This window comes from Halichoeres trimaculatus, unplaced genomic scaffold, assembly GCF_033239565.1.
Source record: "Halichoeres trimaculatus isolate MK-OKI-2021-1 unplaced genomic scaffold, fHalTri1.1 fHalTri1_scaffold_22, whole genome shotgun sequence".
In the NCBI taxonomy this organism is placed as follows: Eukaryota; Metazoa; Chordata; class Actinopteri; order Labriformes; family Labridae; genus Halichoeres; species Halichoeres trimaculatus.
In genome coordinates this window covers 6800715-6814722 of record NW_027437200.1, presented here as the reverse complement: position 1 = coordinate 6814722, position 14008 = coordinate 6800715, and the positions used below count along the sequence as shown (strand labels likewise).

Sequence of the window (14008 nt, the reverse complement as noted above, 5' to 3'; positions counted from 1 at the left end):
TGTCAGTATAACACTTTACTCTGGAAGGATGTTCTGACGTAAACTGTGGCTAATATTTTGATGACAGTTGCAGTAAATTGTAAATTACATCTTTGGGAGATTGATCATAAGAGGGAGAGAGAGAGAGCTGTAATTTGTATACTGACCCCATCATTGCGATACAGAAAGGAGAAGAAGGCGCTGCATAGCACAAAGAAAAAAAAAAAAAAAACAAAGGAAAAAATGTGAACATAGAGTGAAAACGGTTCATGCAGTGCTGTGGGAATTACAGCTCAGTGCTGTCATCCTACACCTCCTTATGTTCCTGTATACTGGGCCACAAATTCTCACATTCACAACAAAGATCTTCTCTGTCCACAAAACGTCTGAATGATTGAGGACACAGTTGTTCACCCAGCTTTTGGCTGCATCCTTCAACCAACGTGGGCCATTGTAAGTTCACAAAGTATGAAAAAATAGGAATTCATCTTTTATCAAAGCTCCTATGGGTTTTTTTCCGGTTGTTGAACTGAGGCCCCGTTTACACGACGCCGAAAACGGTCGATTCCGCAAACATTTCGTTGCGTTTTGGCCTTCCGTTTAGACGAGACCACGTTGCGTTTTCAGTGAAAACACAAACTTTTGAAAACGCTCCCCAGAGTGAAAAGATCTGAATCCGCTCCTCCATCCAGCTTCGTGTAAACACAGAGCGGAGCGTCTCAGGGTGAAACGCTGACGTCACCGCATGCGCACTCACAGTTTTAGGTGAAGGCTGCGCGCTCAGCCACATTTCAAGTTGAGCCAGTAGTTGGCGGTAATGCGCGTTATGGTTGGATTGCCGACCGTCTCACACAACAAAACGGCAGAAAAAGAAAGAACAGAAGAGGAGACTTCTCCTCCTGGAGTCGTATGAACGCGGATCGTTTTCACGCCGTCCTCATGTAAACGTGGGTGGCTTTTGAAAACGCAAAGGAAGAATCGTTGCGGGAGTCTCCGTGTAAATGGGGCCGGAGATTGACGTGTCTCTGCAAAGGCAAACATGACCATCAGTGTAAATGTTTTATATGGTGATAATCAGTGTCTTAAAGTGAAAACACAGGCTAGGTTACTGAGGAAGAGATAACCAGTACACTGGTGATATTAGCCTGATTTCATATTAACTTCAAAAAGATTAGGCACAGTTGAAAAAGAAGAATTGCTCGTGTCAAATGAGGGCGCCAAAATCAACACAAACCCAAAGTTCCACACAGGAGCTTTAAGTTTACCTGGGGTAAGACAATATCAAAAAAGGCACAAATCTGAAAGAGAAATGATTGGTTAGTATAAAAACTGTGAGATTAAAGTTAATCAAAAATCAGTGCTTCACACAAACATTCAGCAAGTGTTTTGACATCTCAGGTTAGCTGGAAGCACTGTATCCTGACCTTGGCTTAAATATCCCTAATGCATGCTGATCTCTTGTTTTGTCTGCCTTAAATACCCCACCAACATGTTAAATGATTAACATTACCTCTCTCAACATGGGAAGCAAATACAGATGAAAATAATGACTTTTAGATCAAATTTAAACTGTACAGAGCTGATGATGCTGCTACATCATGACAAACATCATTAAATTATAAATGGACTGTTTCTACCACACTTTCTCTGGTTTTCAGACCACTTAAAGTACTTTTTAATCTCAAGTCACATTCATTACACACTAATGGAAAAGTCTGCTATAAAAGGCTGTTTGACCTGTTCTTGTTAAAGATGCTATGAGGAGGATCTGCTTTAATTAGACTGCCTCGCCCCCTTCTGGACCGGAGTTTCCTCACACTGTTGTAAAGATGTGACTTTTAACCAGGCGTGCGGGTGTTTTGGAACAAATATTCTTTAAGACAACTTTTTATCGACTACAACGTGATGAGGTAAGTTTGAACAGACCATTGGAGAACCAATGCTTCATGTGGGTTGGAATGAACCTAGTCACCAGCAACTTAACCTTTTTAGCCTTTAGCTCAGGCTGTATCACTTTCCTGTTTAGCTTTCTTCTGCTCTTCTGTCTGACAGTTAGGCTCCAGTGTCCACCATTAACAAAATAACTAAAGAAATTATTTTCAAGCAAAGAAAAACACAGATTTCTCTTCTCACTTTTAAACTTCAATCAGCTGGGGTGGTGTTGTCATAGAGACTTAGACGTGCTGTAAATCAGTTCAGTCCTGCTCAACCCGATCAGGAAGCTATAAAATAGCATTTTGAAGTAGCCTATAATAAAAGGAGAAAGGAGACTTTATCAAGATCACTTTGAAACTCCTCACAGCCACTTTAATGTGCTGTGTATTTATCTATATCCATCTATAAAGGCAGTACTATGTCAACACTGAGTCCATGAAAAAATTTCCCTAAGAGGAAATTCAAGTTCATAAATGTATTCTACTGTATTGTATTGGATTATGCTCTATTGCATTCCATTCCATTCCATTCTATTCTATTTCATTCTTCCCTGAGCCCTTTTCTACGCTCAGGTTAAATAAGGATTATCTTTAAAACTAGAAGCTCTGTGTACATTATCTTGGCATCAAAATGCTTGTGAGATTGTACCAGACTAAGTGCAGATGGAACACAGTGTAAATGAAGGATTTATTTCTTTGCATAAAAATACCCAACTAATAACATTAATAATGATAATTATTCCCTTTTAAATTGTGCAACAGAAGCCCAAAGACTCAAGACTCAGTGTGTTGATGAGATTTGTTATCACATTGGATAAAGTTTTGAAGGTGAGACAAAATATTTGGTTGTGTTTTTCAAAGGTGAGTGGCTTTTTGGTCTTATTTGGCTGCTGGATCAATGGATCAATGTTTTGAGGGGGCTGAAAATGGTACTGTTGAAATCTGTGGAGGCTTTCAGGGAGACATGTTGTTTGTTTTGCCATGGTGCAGCTGCCTCACTGGTCACATTTCTTTTGGTTTATGCCTGTGCTGTGTTTTTGTTCTCCATTGTTCTGGTTGCTTTGTGTTCAAACTGTTTGGTGGTCATAAAAATGGTTAAAAAAAAAAAAGCTTTTGGTTGACTTTTCAAACCTTTTGTGGGTATGCCACATGTTGGATGGATGTCAATGCAAGACACAGTGAAAACATGAGGTCTGGAACCATGCATGGCTGCCCCCAGGACCAGGAGCGCCAGGGAAGAAGAGGTTAAGACTGTTTATCTAGGATGAGTGCTGAAATCACAAGGCTGAATGGTGCCTGATTACAAATTGATGGTGACATGTAGGTGATTCGTTGTTGTTGTTTTCCTTTAAATGTTGCAGTTTCTAGGTATTCACATCTGGATCTGATACATAACTTAGAGGATAGCATTATTTGCAAAGCAACATACATTTTTAGGTGAGCAAAAGTATTGGAACATGTGACTGACAGGTGTGTTTTGTTGCCCAGATGTTTCCTATTACACTAATTATTCAAACAATAAATAGCACTAAAATCTGAAGGGTTTAGTTTCAAATTTGGATTTTGCCTGTGTAGACTACAATTACAGTAAGAGGTGAAACAAACATGAAAACCAGAGAGCTGTCTGTGGGTGAAAAAGAATCAATTTGTGAAGCTGAGAGATGGAAAATCAATCGGAGCCATTGGAAAAACATTGGCCATAGCCAGTACAACCATTTTAAATGTCCTGAAGAAGAAAGAAACCACTGGTGTGTTAAGGAACAGACGTTAACAGGTAGAGCAAGGAATACAACAGCAGTTGATGACAGAAACATTGTGAGAGCTGCAAAGAAAGACCCCACAACGCCTGTTAGTGATATCACCAACAACCTCCAGAGGGCAGGGGTGAAGGTATCAGTATCTACTATTCGCAGAAGACTTCATGAACAAAAGTACAGAGGCTACACCAGAAGATGCAAGCTACTCATCAGCAAAAAGAATAGGAAGGCCAGGCTGGATCTTGCCAAAAACTACCAAGACAAGCCTCAAAAATTCTGGGACAAAGTTTCATGGACTGATTAGACAAAGATCAACTTTTACCAAAGTGAAGGAAAGGCTAAGGTTTGGAGAAAGAGAGGATCTGCCCATGATCCCAAACATACAAGCTCATCTCTTGTGTGTTTGAGAGGCACATGGTGGAGGCAGTGTCATGGCTTGGGCTTGCATGGCTTCTTCTGGGACAGGCTCATTAATCTTCATAGATGATGTAACACCTGATGGCAGCAGCAAAATGAACTCAGAAGTCTACAGAAACATTTTGTCGGCCAATTGAAAGAAAGATGCAAGAAAACTGATTTGTAGATCATTAATCATGCAACAAGATAATGACCCAAAACACAACAAAGGAGTTCTTAAGGTGCAAGAAGTGGAAGGTTTTAAACTGACCAAGACAATCTCCAGACATAAACCCCGTAGAGCATTAATTTCACCTGCTAAAGAGATGACGGAAGAGTGCACCCCCGAAAACAAAAAAAAAAAAAAAACAGCTGAAGGAGGCTGCAAGAAAGCCTGGAAAAGCATCACAAAAGAAGAATGCAAAAGTTTGGTCATGTCAGTGGGTCACAGTCTAGATGCAGTTATTACAAGCAAATTATTTGCCACAAAATATTAAGTCTTATTGGCTTTAATTTATCTTAAGTCTATCTGTTCCAACGCTTTAGCTCACCTAAAAATGTAAAGTTCCTTTAAAAGTAATGCTAACTTTAAAGTAGTGTATCAGATCCAGATGTAAAGACCTGAAAATAAAAGCTGAGGTGATGATCTCTTGTGTCAAACGGTCATTGGTGTCAAACCCAAATGTTTCCAGTCTACAGAAAATTAAGGAATTTGCCTCACTGTACCAATACTTATGTGTATATATATATATATATATATATATATATATATATATATATATATATATATATATATATATATATATATATATATATATATATATATAGTTTTATTTCTTTATTTTTTTCTGTGCACCACAATAATGGGAAGCTCAATGCTCTGATCCACACACAGTGCAAACATGTTTGTAAGCTCAGTGATTTAAAGGTCAAGTTGTCTATAGAGCATTAAACACAATCCATTTTCCCTTTAAACTTAGAATATTATTTAGTGCTTCATATACTCTACATTTAAATTATAATAATAAAAAAAATGCTGGCAAAAACTCAAAGAAAAACAGATTTAATGTTTGTGTTTAAAAAAAGTCTGACCACTTCTGTCACATCATGACCTTAGCAGCAGCAGGTCTATTTTACAGGCAGCTTTTACTCTGAGTCTCTATGTCACACTATTTTTCAGCTTATTAGAAATGGAGCTGTTTGAGGGTGTGTGACAGTAAATACTGAGCACAGTGAAAGCATAATTGCCAATGCAGCCATGATGCTATGTTGTGACTACATCATGGCTGATGGGGAGGATAAGAGGAATCACTTGTGTGTTAAAATTGCCATTCAAAGTTGGCCGATCAATTGTGGCAGCCATTTAAATGTTAATGGTTAAAAATGAACTGCTGTGTGCTCAGTGGACATGTGTTGCTCTGTGTTTATTCCTGGAGATATTTAATTGCTGACAGGAGCATGTAGCTCCTAGCAGAGCGGCTCCACAACAAGAGGCATTGACAGCTATTTTTTCAGCTGAGAAATCACTGAATAAAAAAATCAATCTGGCTACGAGAGGTCCCGCATTCATCATTATGTGACAGAGATTTATGTCACGCTCGGGTATGGTGCACATAAAACCCATTATCATATGTCACGTCAGGCGCGGCATGCAAGTGCAGTTTCAATCTGGTAAGAAATATCACAACATGATCCCTAATACAAGGTGTTCAAAATGTCAAGGCAAGCCAACCACCTCCATGTGATTTACACACACACACACAAACACAGTCTACATCAGAGCCAATTGATATCAGAAAGAAATCCATGACAACAAAAGCAGCTCATATTAGCGGTCATTTCATATCAGGAAGAAACACCATTACTTTCAGGCAGCGATTCGTGACGAGTGTCCGCAGCTTTCAATACGAGCTGCAGTCCGTGGATGGGGATGTGTTTGAGAAAGGATGAGGATGAGGGAAGAACAAGAGAAATCCATTAGCCTTGCCCTCTTTTGGAAGACTGTCGTATTTATCTTTTGTACCATAAACTACCGCTATATTCACTTTCTCTTCTACCACTCAGCATCTTATTCCCTCGAACTTTCTGCTTTTACTTTTGCACCACCTCTGTCTTTAAAAAGCTTTGCATCATTCCCTTTTCTCACTTTCCCCAAATCCTCCCCCCTTTCCACCTACTCTTAAGGACAAATTCAACTCTGTCTAATACCTTCCTGGATGCATCGTCACCTCCTGTGACCCACTTGGATTTCTCATTCCTTATTCAAACTTTGGGTGGATGTGATAACAGTGACTTCCAGCAAAAAGTCAATGTCAAGGACTTAACAAGTGAAGAGGAGACGTGCCATGAATGTGACTGTTCCTTGGTGTTTTAATCAATCTAGCTGCAGACATTTTTACAATTCAGTCCTCATTCGTCCACCTCGTTGTGCTGAATGAGGCAGTGCTAACGTTCAGCAACACAACAAAATAACTGTGCCCACATAAGGCCAGACTAGTTACCATTGTCAAGAGTCACAAAACCTGAGACCCATACTACGAAGCTGGACTTTCTCTTACCAAGGTAACTTTAGGCCTAACCTCTGATTTTTTTGTCCTATGATGATGGACACCTCCTACTACGTACCACAATTCTACCAAATCAGTGCACACTCCTATTATAATAGGCCTTTTAAATATGAGATACAGGCTCCAATTTTTAGGTGAATGAAATGCTCGACCAAAAGGGCAACGTCATTTTCCTCCATACATAGACATTTATTCTTTCACATTAACAATTTTTGTGAGTTTTAAATATTTGAATACATGACGGTAATGTTATACAGGTGGCTGCGGCTCAGTGGTAAAGCTGCGCAGGTCCAGGTCCACAAATTGCTTTGCAATGGTACAGCCTGCAGTGCACAGATGGGTACGGATGGCAGTACTTGGTGCTGATGCAGGGACAGGGTGACGGCTTCCCCATACTGTTCCGGCGAACGAATCAAATAGATTTCATCCAAATCGATCTGTCAACTTACACTGGATCTGTCCTGGTTCAGTAAGTCTGGGTGGCTGCTCCATCGTGTTGCAGGTGATACACAGCCATCCCATTTTTGACAGACGTGGGACAGGAAGTTGTGACCAGAAACTACCTAGCTTGACTACGACAACAAAATGGACATAATGAGTGGAGCCAGACCAGGAGTCAACAGGTTTGAGGTTTTACAGCCCAACATGAATGAAGAGAGACTTATCAATGGAGAGGGAAGAACAGGAACACTTCGGTCTGTGACCCCAGCTGTCTGTCAGTCACACTGTTGACATGCAGCTGGTGTAAGTTGACAAATGCAACGGAGTCGCACTGCAGAAGTTTCTGGTGTGTTTCAGGCATTAGGGGGATAGCTACTTGGGCTCAAGCCACAGATTTTTCCTGAAAAGCCCTGAATTTATATTTTAATTTTGATTTTGATTGCGAAAAAAGCCTCTCAGAAGTAATGTACAGTACCTGAGTCCTGCAGAGAGGCAGCAGCTGTGTTAACTAGCCTGCACACTGAGCCTTCCTGAGCCACTCCCATTGGAAATGTAAACATAGATATCGTGCTGCATTCCAGGCAGCCCGTAACTCGGAAATTTCCCAGTTGAACTCTCAGAGTTCCAACTTGAAAGTGTTTCAGGCAAATCACAACTGCGCAAGGAATTCTGGTATGCAAACAAACCAGCATGGCCGATATTTTAAGCATTATTGATTATCAAACTTGCTCATTGAATGAAACAGAGGACAGGAAATGGCACATAAGGTAACAGAAGCTTACACTTTATATTAAGCGGTATTTCTTATTATATTGAAACATATTCTGTATTGATTAAAATCCTAACGCCAGAGCAGCGGCCAATGATTCATTAACATTAGCAGATGATTAGATGATGAAAAATGAGTGATGTGACATCACAAGTCGTAAGTTGGAGTCAAGGTTATAATAGTTAACTAAAACGAAACTAAAAAGGAAAATTAAAATTTTAAATACATTGCAGTTAACTCAAACTAATAAAAACTAGAAAAGAAAACAAAAACAATAAGTAAACTAAAACTGTATCTTGTGTTCATAAAACTAACTGAAACTAACTAAAATTAAAGACAAAATGTCCTTAGTTTTAGTTTCAGACAATATTAATAGACTTTAGGATTTAAATTAATCCGACACATTTTCCCAACCAATTTTACGAAAGTTTTCGGCAGTTGTCATCGCTGTACAGCACCATCACAGCGACGCACTGGGACGTGCTTGTTTACTGCACTGACTGGCTGTGCGCTGTGCTGCGACAAAGCGTAGAGGAGCAATGAATCAGAGCATCTGTAATAGTTTAATTTCATGTGAGTCTGACTTTATTGTTACAGAGTCCAAGTTTCTAATTATTTAAGCTCATATTATAATGTTTTATATAATTTATGTTTTTATTATTTTTATTTAATTCATGTTAACATTATTTTATATAATTTATGTTTATATTTTTATATTAAGGTTATATTATTTTCATGTGTTTAAGGCAGCAGCCAACAGTTCAGTATCAGCATTGACTGAGCAGTGAGCACTATGTTGAACTGGAAAATAAATAGTATTACAAAATATTTACTCTGACCTTTTTGAATCCTGCACCTGGTTAATAAGGTATGAAAAAAACTAAAACTAAACTAAACTAAAACTAAACTAAAACTAAGCCCTGTTGCAAAAATTAAAACTAAATAAAAACGAAAATTTGTGAATCTTGTTCGTAAAGTGTTTTACGTCGTTTGACTCTGCTGGTTTACTTAATTTCAGCTCACTATTGTTAAAGTTATGTTACAAAGAAATAGATGATACCAAGATAATGTTGTGTACATGGTTAGATGAAAATCAACCAAACAAGCTTAAATAATAATCATAAAAACAAAGTGAATAACAGAAAGGCCGATGCTCTCACGAACATGACCCAGTACCAAGTGAAAAAGAGTCTTAGCTAGTTAACATTACATATTAATTGTATAGTCAGTTTGAAAGTTTATCTGATGTATAATTTAAAATAAATAAAAAGATAAATACATAAATAATTAATAATTAATCTAAAAAAAAAAAACACTATTTTTTTTGCACATGGGTTTTCTTTAACGTCGAATCCATCTCTGTTGATGAGCACTTTACAGAAAGAGCCTCTACCTTTAGTAAAGTTACATGTGGATAAAAAGATTTAGTAGTCAGGTGAGAAAAGAGCTCTTTAAAAACAAGTCTGTTTATTATTCTTTGATCTGTCAGAAGCAGCAGCCAGGAAAAGGCACGTGTAGGTGGGATTATTATTATTATTTTCTGTCCATCACTTCATTGTTAAAATTCATCTACATTTTTTCAAGTACCACACAGAGGGTTTTACATTTAACTTTTATAGAAGCAGAATTGAGTACGTTGGTCTGTTTTAAAAATGTATTTATGTAAAATATCAAGTCTAAGGAGAGTAAATGTCTCGACAAAGCAAACCTTTATTTCATGAATTATTCAGTGACTGATGTTTCTGTTGCTGTTGTTGTGTTGATCGAGTTATTCAGCTAATATTTCCTCACACACAGTCCTCCTCTTGAGGGATGGGAGCTGAGTGCAGATTCAGAAGTGTCTCTTTACTTTTCATTTCCCCTAAGCTCAGCAGCAGATTTTTCTGTTCTGTTTTCTTGCTTCGTTGCTGTCAGACATGTGCAGCTTGAGGAAAAGCCAGTAATCAGTTCTATATGAGCACTTGCATCTGGATAACTTTAGCTGGGAAAAATAATATCCCTGTTCTATGGTGAGCAGTATATATCTGGGATACTGCAGTCTCTGTAAATCGTCAGCACCTGACTGATTGTTAAGTGTGTTCTCCCTCACAGTCATCTAGAAAAACCAAAGAGCTGAATACAGTTTGAAGAGATGAGGGTCTGATTGTGGTTATTTTATGTCATATGATACATTTTGTGCTTTGTGTAGGTGAAGCGTGACCTAACCATTATGTTTTTTTACCCAGCTTTCTCACTAATCGCACAGCTGCGTTGGATACATGAATCTGATTGGTCAAAACCCTTGTCAACAGTTATATGCTCAATACCTTTAATAAGAGAAAGACACATCAGGTAAGAGTAAGAGAGGTTTGCCAGGCTGGAATCCAACGCAGGCCGCCTGTATGAGCCCTTTAGCCTTTGAACATGGGGCGAGTAAGCCAAACCGCAACATCACAGATATTTATTCTTAAGAGCTGTCTCTGATGTTGCTTTTGCATCTCTGAACACACACACGTCCAACCTTGAGGCAGATGGGCTACAGCAGCAGAAGACCACACCGGGTGACCCTCCTGTCAGCTAAGAACAGGAAACTGAGGCTACAATTCACACAGCAACACCAAAACTGGACAATAGAAGATTGGAAAAACGTTGCCTGGTCTGATGAGTCTGGATTTCTGCTCCACATTCAGATGGTAGGGTCAGAATTTGGCATCAACAACATGAAAGCATGGATCCATCCTGCCTTGTATCAACGGTTCAGGCTGTTGCTGGTGTTATGGTGTGGGGGATATTTTCTTGGCTCACTTTGGGCCCATAGTACCAACTGAGCATGGTTTAAAGTCCACAGCCTACCTGAGTATTGTTGCTGACCATGTCCATCCCTTTATGAGCACAGTGTACCCATCTTCTGATGGATACTTCCAGCAGGATAACACTCCATGTCATAAAGCTGGAATCATCTCAGACTGGTTTCTTCAACATGACAATGAGTTCCCTGTACTCAAATGTCCTCCACAGTCCCCAGATCTCAATCCAATAGAGCACCTTTGGGATGTGGTGGAATGGGAGATTCTCATCATGGATGTTCAGCCGCCAAATCTGCAGCAACTACATGATGCTATCATGTCAATATGGACCAAACTCACGAATAATTAAGGCCGTTCTGAAGGCAAAAAAGGGGGTCCAACCCAGCACTAGCAAGGTGTACCGGGTATAAAGTATATATATATATAATAAAGCACTGTACTGGGCCAGTGGCATTATTCTTATTATTCTTACCTGTCAAAGTTGAGCACCACGACACAAAAAGCCCAGGCTTCTTCTCTCAGATTGTAGCAGAAAACATGCTCTCACTGCCAGCGCTGCACTCTTAGACAGAAAAGTCTGCACCATATGTGATCACTCCTGTGTTATTTTACTATTTGACTGTTTTCAAAATGCCCCTGTGCAACTTCAAAGACCAGCTGGTGTTTGTCTCAGCGGGGACCTGAGCAAATGAAGCGGGAGCACAGACAGTTCCCATGACAGTAGCTAACTGTGTCACCTTTCCCTATTAAAAATACACAAAAACACAACCAGTTTCACAGTTTCAAACATCTAATAAAACAACAATTCAATTTTTTTTCATTGGACCACAGTGGTTGACCTAAAATCAATCTAAATAGTCACCTGAAACAGTCTCAGTGTACAAAAAACTGTAGAACCTGAACAAAAGCATACAATGCTAAAATATTTCTATTTTATGCTTCTTTTTTATCACTTAAATTTAGAGTCTGAAGGATTTTCTCCAAAACAAAATGTCAATTTTTGCAGGAATAATTCTGCCCAATCCTCACTTCTGGGCTTCTATACATGTGTATCAGTGTCTGTGTCTACCTTGAACCCTCTCCTCGGCCTGTATGTTAATGTTTTGGTTGTATTGGGATGTTTTTGGGAGGAGAAGGTAAGCGAGGTTATATCAGCCAATCACAGCGCACACGGTTCACAAGTGACTATGTGTGTTAATTAGTGAGCGGAAGAAACTTTCTTGAGCAGCTACGATAGTAGACTTAGCATGGAAAAAGAAAAACACAACCAAAGTGAAATGTAACTTCTTCATAAAGAAAGGTGAAGCTTGGCTCAACTTTCACTGGCTGTGGGGCACTTGGAGACCAGCCTGTGGTTAGCTTGTGCTAACACATCAAGTCAGGTGCACAGGTCTCAAGTCTCTCCCATGTGGAAACACAGCGCTGCAGGTTGTTGCCAGGCTAAGGGGTAGGAGCCAAGTTTGTGTTTACTAACAAGTTACAAAAACTGCAGACCCTACTATTGAGGGAAAATGACTGAATTTCAGGCATAATAATGATGTTTATGGTATTTTTTACTGCTGTCAAACATCAGAGTGGGTCAAACTTGACCCTAACAGTATGTAGAGATTAAAGAACTGTGTTGTTTTTAGTTATTTTATCCTCCAGTTCTGTTAATCTAATTGACTAACTACAAATAGGGACACTGTTTTAGTCATCTTGGATTGTTTCACAACTCCTTAACTACAAGTTAGACAGGAAACAATGATTACTGTAGAAACTGCCAGCTGCACTAGAAGCCAAAAAAAAGGGATCCGTCACTCACAGAGGAGCGAGCACCCTGTGGGTGGAGAGGCTATTGATGAGCTACATAACTGGTAGAGAACAAATTACACCGAGTTATTGAATCCAACTTTGCCCTGCTGATTCTACTGCAGCTCATTTTACCGACGTTCATAGGAAAAAAGGAAGCTTTGAGGATTTCTCTGCAGAAAGACTGCCTCCTTTGGAAGTTGAGAAGTTGAGATGCATGGGTGTAAGGGAGAGGATGAATCCTGGTTCATGCTTTTGTCAGCTGTGTGTGTGCTGAAGAATGATTTTCAATGCAGCATTCAGCTTCAATGTTCTAAACCTGTTGAGATTGATGCTTGGATTACATGGATGAGATTACTTGCCTTTCTTCTGCTTTGCTTGCTGCTCTGAAAACAGAACTCAACATGTTTCGTGTAGGATGGCAGAATAGAGATATTGTGATGCTTTTCTCCAGGACATGATTTCAACAGTCAGGCAATGCAATAGGGTGTAACGCACGCACACAGGAACACAAAGGGTTAAATGCACAGTAAACAAGCTGTAATGAAAGATGTGGGCTGCGAAGACAGAATGAAGAGAGAGGGAACGAGCGCGAGAGAAGAGGGAAAAGAAGAAAGGGCAGGATGCATGTTCAAAGGGTTAGTTCATGAACTGAAAGGGGAATTTACAACAGACAGGCGAGCAGCACAACAGCAGGGCTTTGAAGTGTCTGGCTATGTGTGGAGGTCCCGGTGCTTACATGCCTTGATTAGCTGGAGAGACTTCCAAACCCCCTGCTGCACATGTTGTTGCTGTGGTACCCGTGCCGAGCAGGGGATGTGTTGATGGTCAGGAACTCAGCTGGAGCTGTCTCCGTACTTGTGTGTGTGCATGTGTGTAGACGTTCCTATAGACATACACAACTCATGTGGGTGGAGTGAAGCAGTGGTTAGAGAGTATACGTACTGTTTGTGTGTCTTCTTGGGCCAGACTGTGGGCATAATTGGATTGACAGCTCCGACTGTGAAAGGTGCTGCAGAGTCAACCAGTGTGTGTTCCTAGAGAGCTCCCTTGATGCCCGCTCCCCACTCCTCCACTTCCACCTCCTCATTTCTTTTCTCTTCCCTCCCACCTCTGTCAAGTGTGATCCTGATCAGAGGAGAAAAGCTGGCTAAAGAGCTTCAACTTGAGGTTGCTGGGTATGGTCTGTCCTGTGTGCAGAAAGAAGGAGCCAGATGAGTGACAGTAAATTTGAATGGAAGGTGTATATAAGTGTGTTTGCCTACTTTGCTGACTTAAAAAACACATTCAAACAAAGACATCCATTTGTGCTTCTACATCCTTAAGGAATAATTAAGGGGATGACTGAAGTTTACCCCCCCTTGCAGTTTTTTTTTAATAATTTGCAAAAACATCAAGAATATAAATGTTATTGTTTTGTTCTGTTTCTATAGATCCAACAATATCTTCAGCCCAATAAAACTGTTTCTGTCATGCACCGTAGAATTCCAGTTACAGTCTGTGTGACCTCTTCCTGCAGGCTGGATGTGAGTCTCTCTTTGTGTCTGTGTGTGTGAACATGCACGTGTTTCTATCCGTGTCGAGGTCA

General features: G+C 39.8%; 1 long non-coding RNA gene across 1 annotated transcript in view; it reads right to left on the bottom strand.

Annotated features, from left to right (window-relative positions):
- Positions 1-13606, bottom strand: part of LOC141811031 (uncharacterized) — a 138841-nt gene extending 125235 nt beyond the window's left edge. The window contains exon 1 of the long non-coding RNA XR_012600141.1: positions 13366-13606. This is a non-coding gene — a long non-coding RNA (uncharacterized LOC141811031). The remainder of the gene's footprint in view (positions 1-13365) is intronic.
- Positions 13607-14008: the final 402 nt, after the last annotated feature.